At 36.4% G+C, this 7785-nt stretch overlaps 1 long non-coding RNA gene across 1 annotated transcript; it reads right to left on the bottom strand.

Moving 5' to 3' along the window:
- Positions 1-328: 328 nt before the first annotated feature.
- LOC137676663 (uncharacterized) lies at positions 329-5995 on the bottom strand. Its single transcript, XR_011050115.1, has 3 exons — positions 5832-5995; positions 1665-2096; positions 329-391 (listed from the first exon to the last, which is right to left on the bottom strand). It is a non-coding gene; the product is annotated as an uncharacterized lncRNA (long non-coding RNA).
- Between the last annotated feature and the right edge of the window lie 1790 nt (positions 5996-7785).

Genomic DNA, 7785 nt, shown 5'->3' with positions numbered 1-7785 from the left:
TTTAGAGATATCTGCTTGCAATTTCAGTGGCCACAGAGCAAAAATTGGAACAAAACATGAAAACACTGCATAGCCTATCATAATTCAAATTCCTGTAAGTGGAGGACTTTCCAATAAAATCCAGACACTTGAGAGGTATGGAAACTGCTGTGGCTCAATAAAGTTGATTGAGTGCCCTCACCCCCTTCATATAATACTAGTTGGGGGCAGGGGGAAGTGAGAGAAAAGAAAAAACAACAACAACAACAACAAAAATAAAAATTAAAAAAAAAAAAAAAAAAAAACCCCAAACAACAAAAAACAACAAAACTAAAGATAATAAAGACTTACCTGTTAGGTCTCCAGATTTAATCTTGTGGAAATCCTGAAGAAGTCTGCAAATCTCATCATACTGCAAACAATTAAAGGCACTATTTAATGTACTGAATGAATAATGTACTAAATCGAACTAGAGTGGTTGATTGATTTGATAGGTGACTGAAGGCTTCTCTTTCTGTAACCAATAACATAAATCTTTTCAGTTGCTTGCCTCTCCTGCAGCTCCCTAATATTGCCTCTCTGCTGGGTGCTACACTGTGGTGGGAAAAGTTGCTCACTGTATTGTTCTGAGATGACTGTTCTCCGCGACCTCTATCCTGCAAATAGTTGCTACCAATTTTAGTGCCCCACTGAATAAAATTGCTCTTCATGGAATTTATGAAACCCATTTCATTCAAATTATTTTTGTGTTCTGACTCTTAATTTTCCTTTACATAACATCAGGAATGCTGCACCTCAAATTCTGACAAACTTGGATAGCAGGGCTTTATGTTTTATGTTGAGGCACTGAGACAGATAGGAACGATGAGGGAAAGATGCCTGAACACAACATTATACAAAAATCTCAGTTGTAATGAAAAATTCCTAAACCTTTGCAGTGATTTCAGACTTGTCTTGTCAGGATGGCTATTCATCTGATACCAGAACAATGCAGTTGCTGTGGATTGCAGAGGAGAGGAGAGCAAAGGAGCCCTTCTGGAGGCCACAGCCTGCTGAAAGGCAGAATGAACATCAGTGGGTGAATTAAAACAGAGACTTGTGTGGGCCAAGGATAGATTTATGGGATAAGGCAACACAACCCTTTCCTGTGATGCTTGAGCTCTGCCCAGAAATGCCTGGATAACCACAACAGTGGAGAAAGAAGATGAAAAAAAAAGACAAAGAATTTGAGAAGATGGTGTTAGAAAAGGAGGATTTGGTATGCGATTTGCAGGGCTGCAAAATTGCTCTGTTTGAGAAGAGTCTCCTCACATAGATCAAATTACAGTTCAGAATTTTACTTTTGTTCTGTGTTGATATTGAGGAAGGAAAGCAGCTATCAGTCATGTATGCCCTCACCAAGGCCTGTTATCAGAAAAAAAAAAAAAAAAAAAAAATTTTTTCAAATTTGCTATCCAAATTGGAGAAAAAAATACTTTATCTTGTGACAGCATTATCTAGTTCTGCATAGTTATTCCGATACTTAGCTGCAGTGAAAACTAAAAGAAACACAAACAAGTTGTTTTGGAATCTCTGCTTTCAAGGTAAGCTAGAAGAAACAATGTTGTGGCTTTTGTGAAGCTGAAATGTTAAGCTGTTGCTGTGTGAAGTTAGAAAACGTAATGTTCCCATTTACTATAGCTCACCTCTCAAATTCAGAGAAAGAAGCATGCTGTGACATAGCGAACATTTTGATCTCTGAGGACTTTCTTCAAATTTCAGAAAATAACCGTGACCTCTTTGTATCTTTAAACTACAGTCTGGATAAAATGAAATGAACATAGAGTTGAATTTAATTTCTGATCTTTGTCTAGCCAATCTCAAGTTTTTAACCTTATCTCTGTAGTTGAGACATCTGAAGAAAAGTGTCTAGGGAAGGCTCCCAGGTGGTGACTCTGCACTAGCACTTTGTGCGTCCTTTCAGTCATCTGGGTCTCACAGCTAAGCTCATAGCAGAATATTATCTAGAGTAGAACTTCAATGCAGTTTTCCACATTTGCTTCCTCTGTTTCCTTCATGACATCTGAAAGCCTGGCATATTTTCTGTGTGAACTCTCCTTGGCACCATCCATGTTGCTCTGCAAAGAAAAAAGCATCATTAAGCTGAGTTTCTAATTTCCATGTACAGTCTCTGGTCATTCCTCAGTCTTGACTGGTGTACGTTGCTCTACCTTTTAGTACGTGCTTCCTCAGCAGTAGGTGGCTGCAAAGACTATTTGTAGATTGTTCAACATTTATTTCCTTCCCTAATTGCTTTCCTGACTTTTCTGGTTATTACTGATCAATAATACCACTGATATGAGAGATGTCAAAAATAGTTTAGATACTTAGCTTCTGACATAGGAGTTTCTTTGTCCAGGAAGAGGTAGTCCTCTTAGTGTGAAGACAGCAAAAAAAGTTTAATTGAACCTCTAGCTTTGCAGGGTAGCATTTTGTTTACTGTGAGCTGAAATGTGTTTCAAAACAGCATTCACTTAGACTTTTCTTCTGCAAACATTGGTTTTTTTCCTTCAACACTGAGTTCCTCTTGTCCTGCTATTGCTGCTTCTCTTTTGACTTTGCCTGTCTTCCTCTCAGTCTGTGTTGGTAGGATATGAGAGCTGACCTGCATTTGTATTTTTAGTTTTGCATTTCATTGAAAGTTTTGGATGTTTGTAATGAGAAACTGAAAATTAAACAGCTGTGTCTTGGCAGCCCTGGAGATGCCGCTCCTTGAACTCCCTGGGCAATTCAGAAAACATCTCTGCTGAAGAACAAAACACGGTTTATGTGGCTGTGTTACAAGAGTTGGAGGAAAGTACTAATACTATGAATGGTTTATATTACTTTGCATAACTGGCATCACAACCTTTGTTTAACATTCAAGTAAGATTAGGCAGATAAAGAAGGAAGGCAAGAGAGAGGAAAACTTAAGCAAGCTATGGGTAAGGCAGTCTAAAGGTCAAAATTGTAATATTAAATAAATCTTACATGGTTTTATAAACCTTAATTTATTGTCTATGTGCAACTGACATTTTAGCTCTTGGTTTAATACCAAGCACTTCAAAGTATTCTTGTAGAAAAATAGTCAATAACCCTCTTACACAGTATAATTGGAATTCTGCATGTTAGAACATTTGGTTTCTGAAATTTTTGTAAATGTCAATAGCTGTCTTTTAAAATGGTGTAAGTGTGAAATGCTACGAAAAGCAAAGGTTTAAATGTCACCATGTCTATAATTTTCAAATTGTAAAAACTAAATAATTTTTTCAGAATGAAAAACCTAAAGGCCTGCTGCAAGTTTGAAGATATAAGCTATCTCATTGATAGTTTTTTGAAACTGATATGGCAGACATATTTTGTAAAACTGTTTAAGTTTTAGGCTAAAAAGTATAGTTGAACATTTAACTGTCTGGCAGTGTTATTACTGCAAAGTCTTCCTATTTACTGGTACCCATGATCTGAATATGAACAATTCATAGCAATAAAAGGATTTACCTGGAAAGCCTTCTAGAGCCTCATCAGAAGTATTCTCCTCTTAACGACCCACTGGCACTCAGACTGAAAAGCTACTCACATTTGTCTTGGTTGAACATCATGATTTTCACCTAGTAATAGGAGGCTCTGGTACATCAGTAGGAAGATGTGTTATTTTCTGGGGAGAGATGTTGTGCCTAACTGGAATGGAAAGCACAGATGTTTTAAGGTGAAGTGTGCAGAGCTTTTCTATTCACTTGGGTGAAGAATGGAGCTATGAATTGTGGATTACTGAAACTTGAAAAAAAACCAGTTTTCATAGCCTAACCCTCTACATTCTTTGTTAATAAAGTCAATAGCATAGTAACAACCATGCCACAAAAAAGAAGGAATGAATATTTATGACTGCTTTATCCTACCATACTTAAATATGTTTTAAGAATAAAGAGGTATCTGAAGACAGCCACTGTCTCAGCACTTTTTTGAGAGTTACCATAGGTATCAGTTTACTACCCAGCCTGCCTAAATCAAAAGGACAATAGTATTTAGGGGAAAAAAAAAAAAAAAGAAGCATTATAAAGAGCAGGTAACACAAACTGAAATCATGCCAAGAACACCTTGTCCTCACATGTGGGTTTTAGGAAGCCAAAAAAGTCTTTTCTTCATGTACTGTAATAATAAGGATTTACTTTAAGCAAAACAAGATAAGATAATCTATGTGAGCTAAAGGAAAGTACTCTTTAAAGTCTCATTGCAAAGTCTGTGATCCCTCATTCCCTAAGCTGATTTATTTAAGCAGGAAACTTATTTACAAGGTTTTTATTAAAAGAGTGCATCAAAAGTTTCCACAATCAGCTACAGTGTAGGGGCCAGGAGTCCATCTATAAGGATGGACTCTCACAACTGGTAGTTTATACATTTACTGTAGCCAAAAAACTCCTGTGGCTTGAGTTGTTGGAGTGCTATCTTATGCCCTGTATCAGCTGCTCTAGAAAAGTGAAACTCAGAAACTGAAGCATGGCTATATTAGTCTGTATTTTATAAAAGCTATTGCCTAGTCAACAAGCAAAAATCTGAGAGGTTTTTTTTACCATCAGAGTGTTTAGGACATCAGGAGTCTCAGTCATTAGCTGCTTTTTTATATTATTTTTTAAAGGGACTTAAGGTATATTTATTTTTAATATACAGATGTTTAATTCTTCTATTCTGTACTCATATAATCATTCCAGGAATTTACAGCATTTGAAAATATTATATTACACATCTTGAAAACCAAGCCACTGACCTTGTATAATGGTCCATTTTCACCTTTAAGAATAAATTGTAAATAAATTACAGCAGCAACATAAAAGACAGCTGTTAGCACCAACTTTCTTATTTACAATAAGAATTGTAAATAATACCTCCATCACCTGTAGAGTCCAACAGGCTAATAAGAACATGCAGTAAATGCTAGCTAAAGTATATTATATTAGAAAAGGACATTTGTTCACTTCACATCCTGAATGATGCATGATTTTATGATGACATTTCTCAGTGTTTGTATTTTACTTTTCTTTTTTTTCTCCAATTTCAATCTTTTCAGTCAAAGGAAATCAAGTGACCTTGAAATCTGCACTGGCATTTTCCTGGCAGAGAAAGAAGCTCTCTTTTCTCATTTGCAAAAATGAATAACAATTTGATCATTCTTAAAACTTCTAAAAGGTTAATTATGCTCTCTCCACGAGCACTGAATAAAAACCTGCTTTATCTCTGCCAAAATGAAACCCACAGGGCTCCCATTCCCTCTAACTCTACCTGGAGACCAAATCCTGCAAGCTGTCAATTAACTCCTATCAGATCATAGATCTGTGCGAGCTGAAGATGATTTTCTCATCTGAAAACTATGACAGCTCTCATTTGCCAGAGCTGTTGGGTGACTATAAAAAATTCACAGCAGGAAAGTGTTATCTGGCTATGGGCTTGGTGGAGAGAGGAAGAAAAAGCGAGAAACTGAGAGGTAGAAAGGTCCCGGGTTAGAGAGAGTTCATTTCTAGCTCTAAGATTTCCATCTGGTTGCAAAACCCCACTCAAACTTGAGTTGCATGTTTCAAACAATAATAGAAACTGAACATGGCCATGTACCACAGAGATGTTTCCTTGAGTGGTTTGTTTTTCAATATTGCTGCATAATAAGACCCAGCCACGGAGGAGGTGATACTGGCGAACTATAGAATTAGTAGAACAGAAACCTCAACACGAAACATTTAGCCTGCTGGTATTACTTCCTGGTTGAAAAATGGGTTTTTAATTTGGAAGTCAGAATAGTAATCTGAAAGGGAAAGGCTGAGTGCCTATAAGACTATTATTTCACTTACCTTGCAAGACGAATAGTGCTGTTTCCAAATGAAACATGAGGAAGTAAAAAATAGCACTGAGCATTTGGTGATCACTATATTTCTGCCCACTTATTTTATTTTTATAGTTTAGGGACAACTCTTGAAGAGTCAGCCATAACTCACAACAAAGACACAGGAACTGGTGCTGATGGCTCTGCAGGTGTTAGAAGCTAGAGTTAAAAGTAATTCATTTTAGGTCTGCTATAAATCGATAGTGTTACACTTAGCACATGCATGTGACTTGTGAATCTGGGTTCTATTCGTGGCCCTGCTTTGACCTTCGGAAAACTGTTCATTCTCCCTGTGTGATATTACTGGGTTAGCTATAAATATCCATGCCTACTCTTCCAGCCAGACAAAATAACAGCTCGTGTGTACGTCAGCATTCACTGCTAGACAGTTACATCACTCTATTTTCAATAGAAAAGAAAAATGAAAATTACAAATCTTTACTGAAAATAAAAAGATTGATCAGTCTATTGCATTCTTCTGTAAATTTAAAATGCAAGCTCTTTGGGACAGGCACAACGAGACCTTATCTTGTTGGAAGTTTTTACTCAAAAGAAGACAGTAGTAAATGCGTTATTCTTATTTGAGAAAATGGAATTTGAGAGATAATTTAAAAACAAAATGAGTCCTGATGTAGCTGCATATTTATATAATTTGAGTTGCCATAATATTCTTCCTTCTCTCTCTCTCTGTCTCTCTCTCTCTTTCTCATGCTTCGTGATTTACCACAGCTGTCACCAGGTGAATCATTCTTGACATTACAGTCAGTTGACTGAGCTCAGCATGGGGCAGGATGGGTTTTCCACAGCAAGTCTCTGAGTTGTGTTAAGCTTTTGCTCTGAAAGTACTAGGGAAGTCCCCCTGTTGTCAAATACACCAGGATTTCACATCAGTGTTACTAACATTAGCAAATTACAGACTCCTGGACAACCTACAACTTTGGAAAATCAGACTCAACTGGTTAATAGAAAGGGGTAAACAATATTTAAATAAAGGTGAGATAAAAGTTAACTATATTGAGAATAACTTTTGCAAGCACACATGAACCTACAGAGCCATCTGATAACATGGTATCTGATTTTTGGGAATGGTACATGATTCCATTTTAGCTTTACAGTTCATCTTAAAAAATATTAGTATAACTGCTCTGATTTTTCATCTGTAATACAATCAGCAATGTGGAATAAAATGATGTATTTTTTTTTGACAAATTTCTGGAACAGGCTGCAATGTGGTGTATTAAAACATCTCCATGAGGCTTTATCTCCTTTTCATTAAGCAGCAGAATAAAACAGCTATAATGGAATATATGTTGCTTATATGGCAATATTCTTCCACTTCTTTAAAAAGATCTAATGAAGGCTGCAAATCCACAATGATCTAATTACATTTTAAATGCACCAAGAAGGTTTAATGAAAAGTTTTAAGCATCTTAATTATGCTATCAATATTACCTAACACAGAGAGAAATAGAAAACCTACCAGGCAGTAAGTAATTTAAATGGCTGAAATACATGTGAAATATTCAAGTAGTATCTGATTTCATTTCCGGGTTCTAACAAGTAAGCTTAGAAGTTATCATCTTAAGATTCTCTGTAGCAACATATATTTTTAAATTTTTAGAAAAAGTCCTGGAAAACTCAGCTGAGAGTACAAAGTCACGGAACGATGTACCAGTGTCAGAGTAAGTATCCAGAAACTGGAGTCCGAGATGTAAAACCCCTGAGCTCTTAGTAAACTATTAGGTATTTTAATTTGTCCACCTGTTAGTTTGTGTATGAGATAACATCTATTCTCGCTTTTCCTTTGCTACTTTCCTGAAGGCCTTGTGTTTTTCTTCCCAGTCTTCCGTCATCCCTCTTTTCTGTTCCTTTCTATCACAGTTTCCCCCACCACAATGTATTTGATCCTGGTTACTTCCTTT

Source organism: Nyctibius grandis, chromosome Z (genome assembly GCF_013368605.1).
Source record: "Nyctibius grandis isolate bNycGra1 chromosome Z, bNycGra1.pri, whole genome shotgun sequence".
NCBI classification, from domain to species: domain Eukaryota; kingdom Metazoa; phylum Chordata; class Aves; order Nyctibiiformes; family Nyctibiidae; genus Nyctibius; species Nyctibius grandis.
The sequence above is the reverse complement of the archived record's forward strand: the minus strand, read 5'-3'. Positions and strand labels throughout refer to the sequence as shown.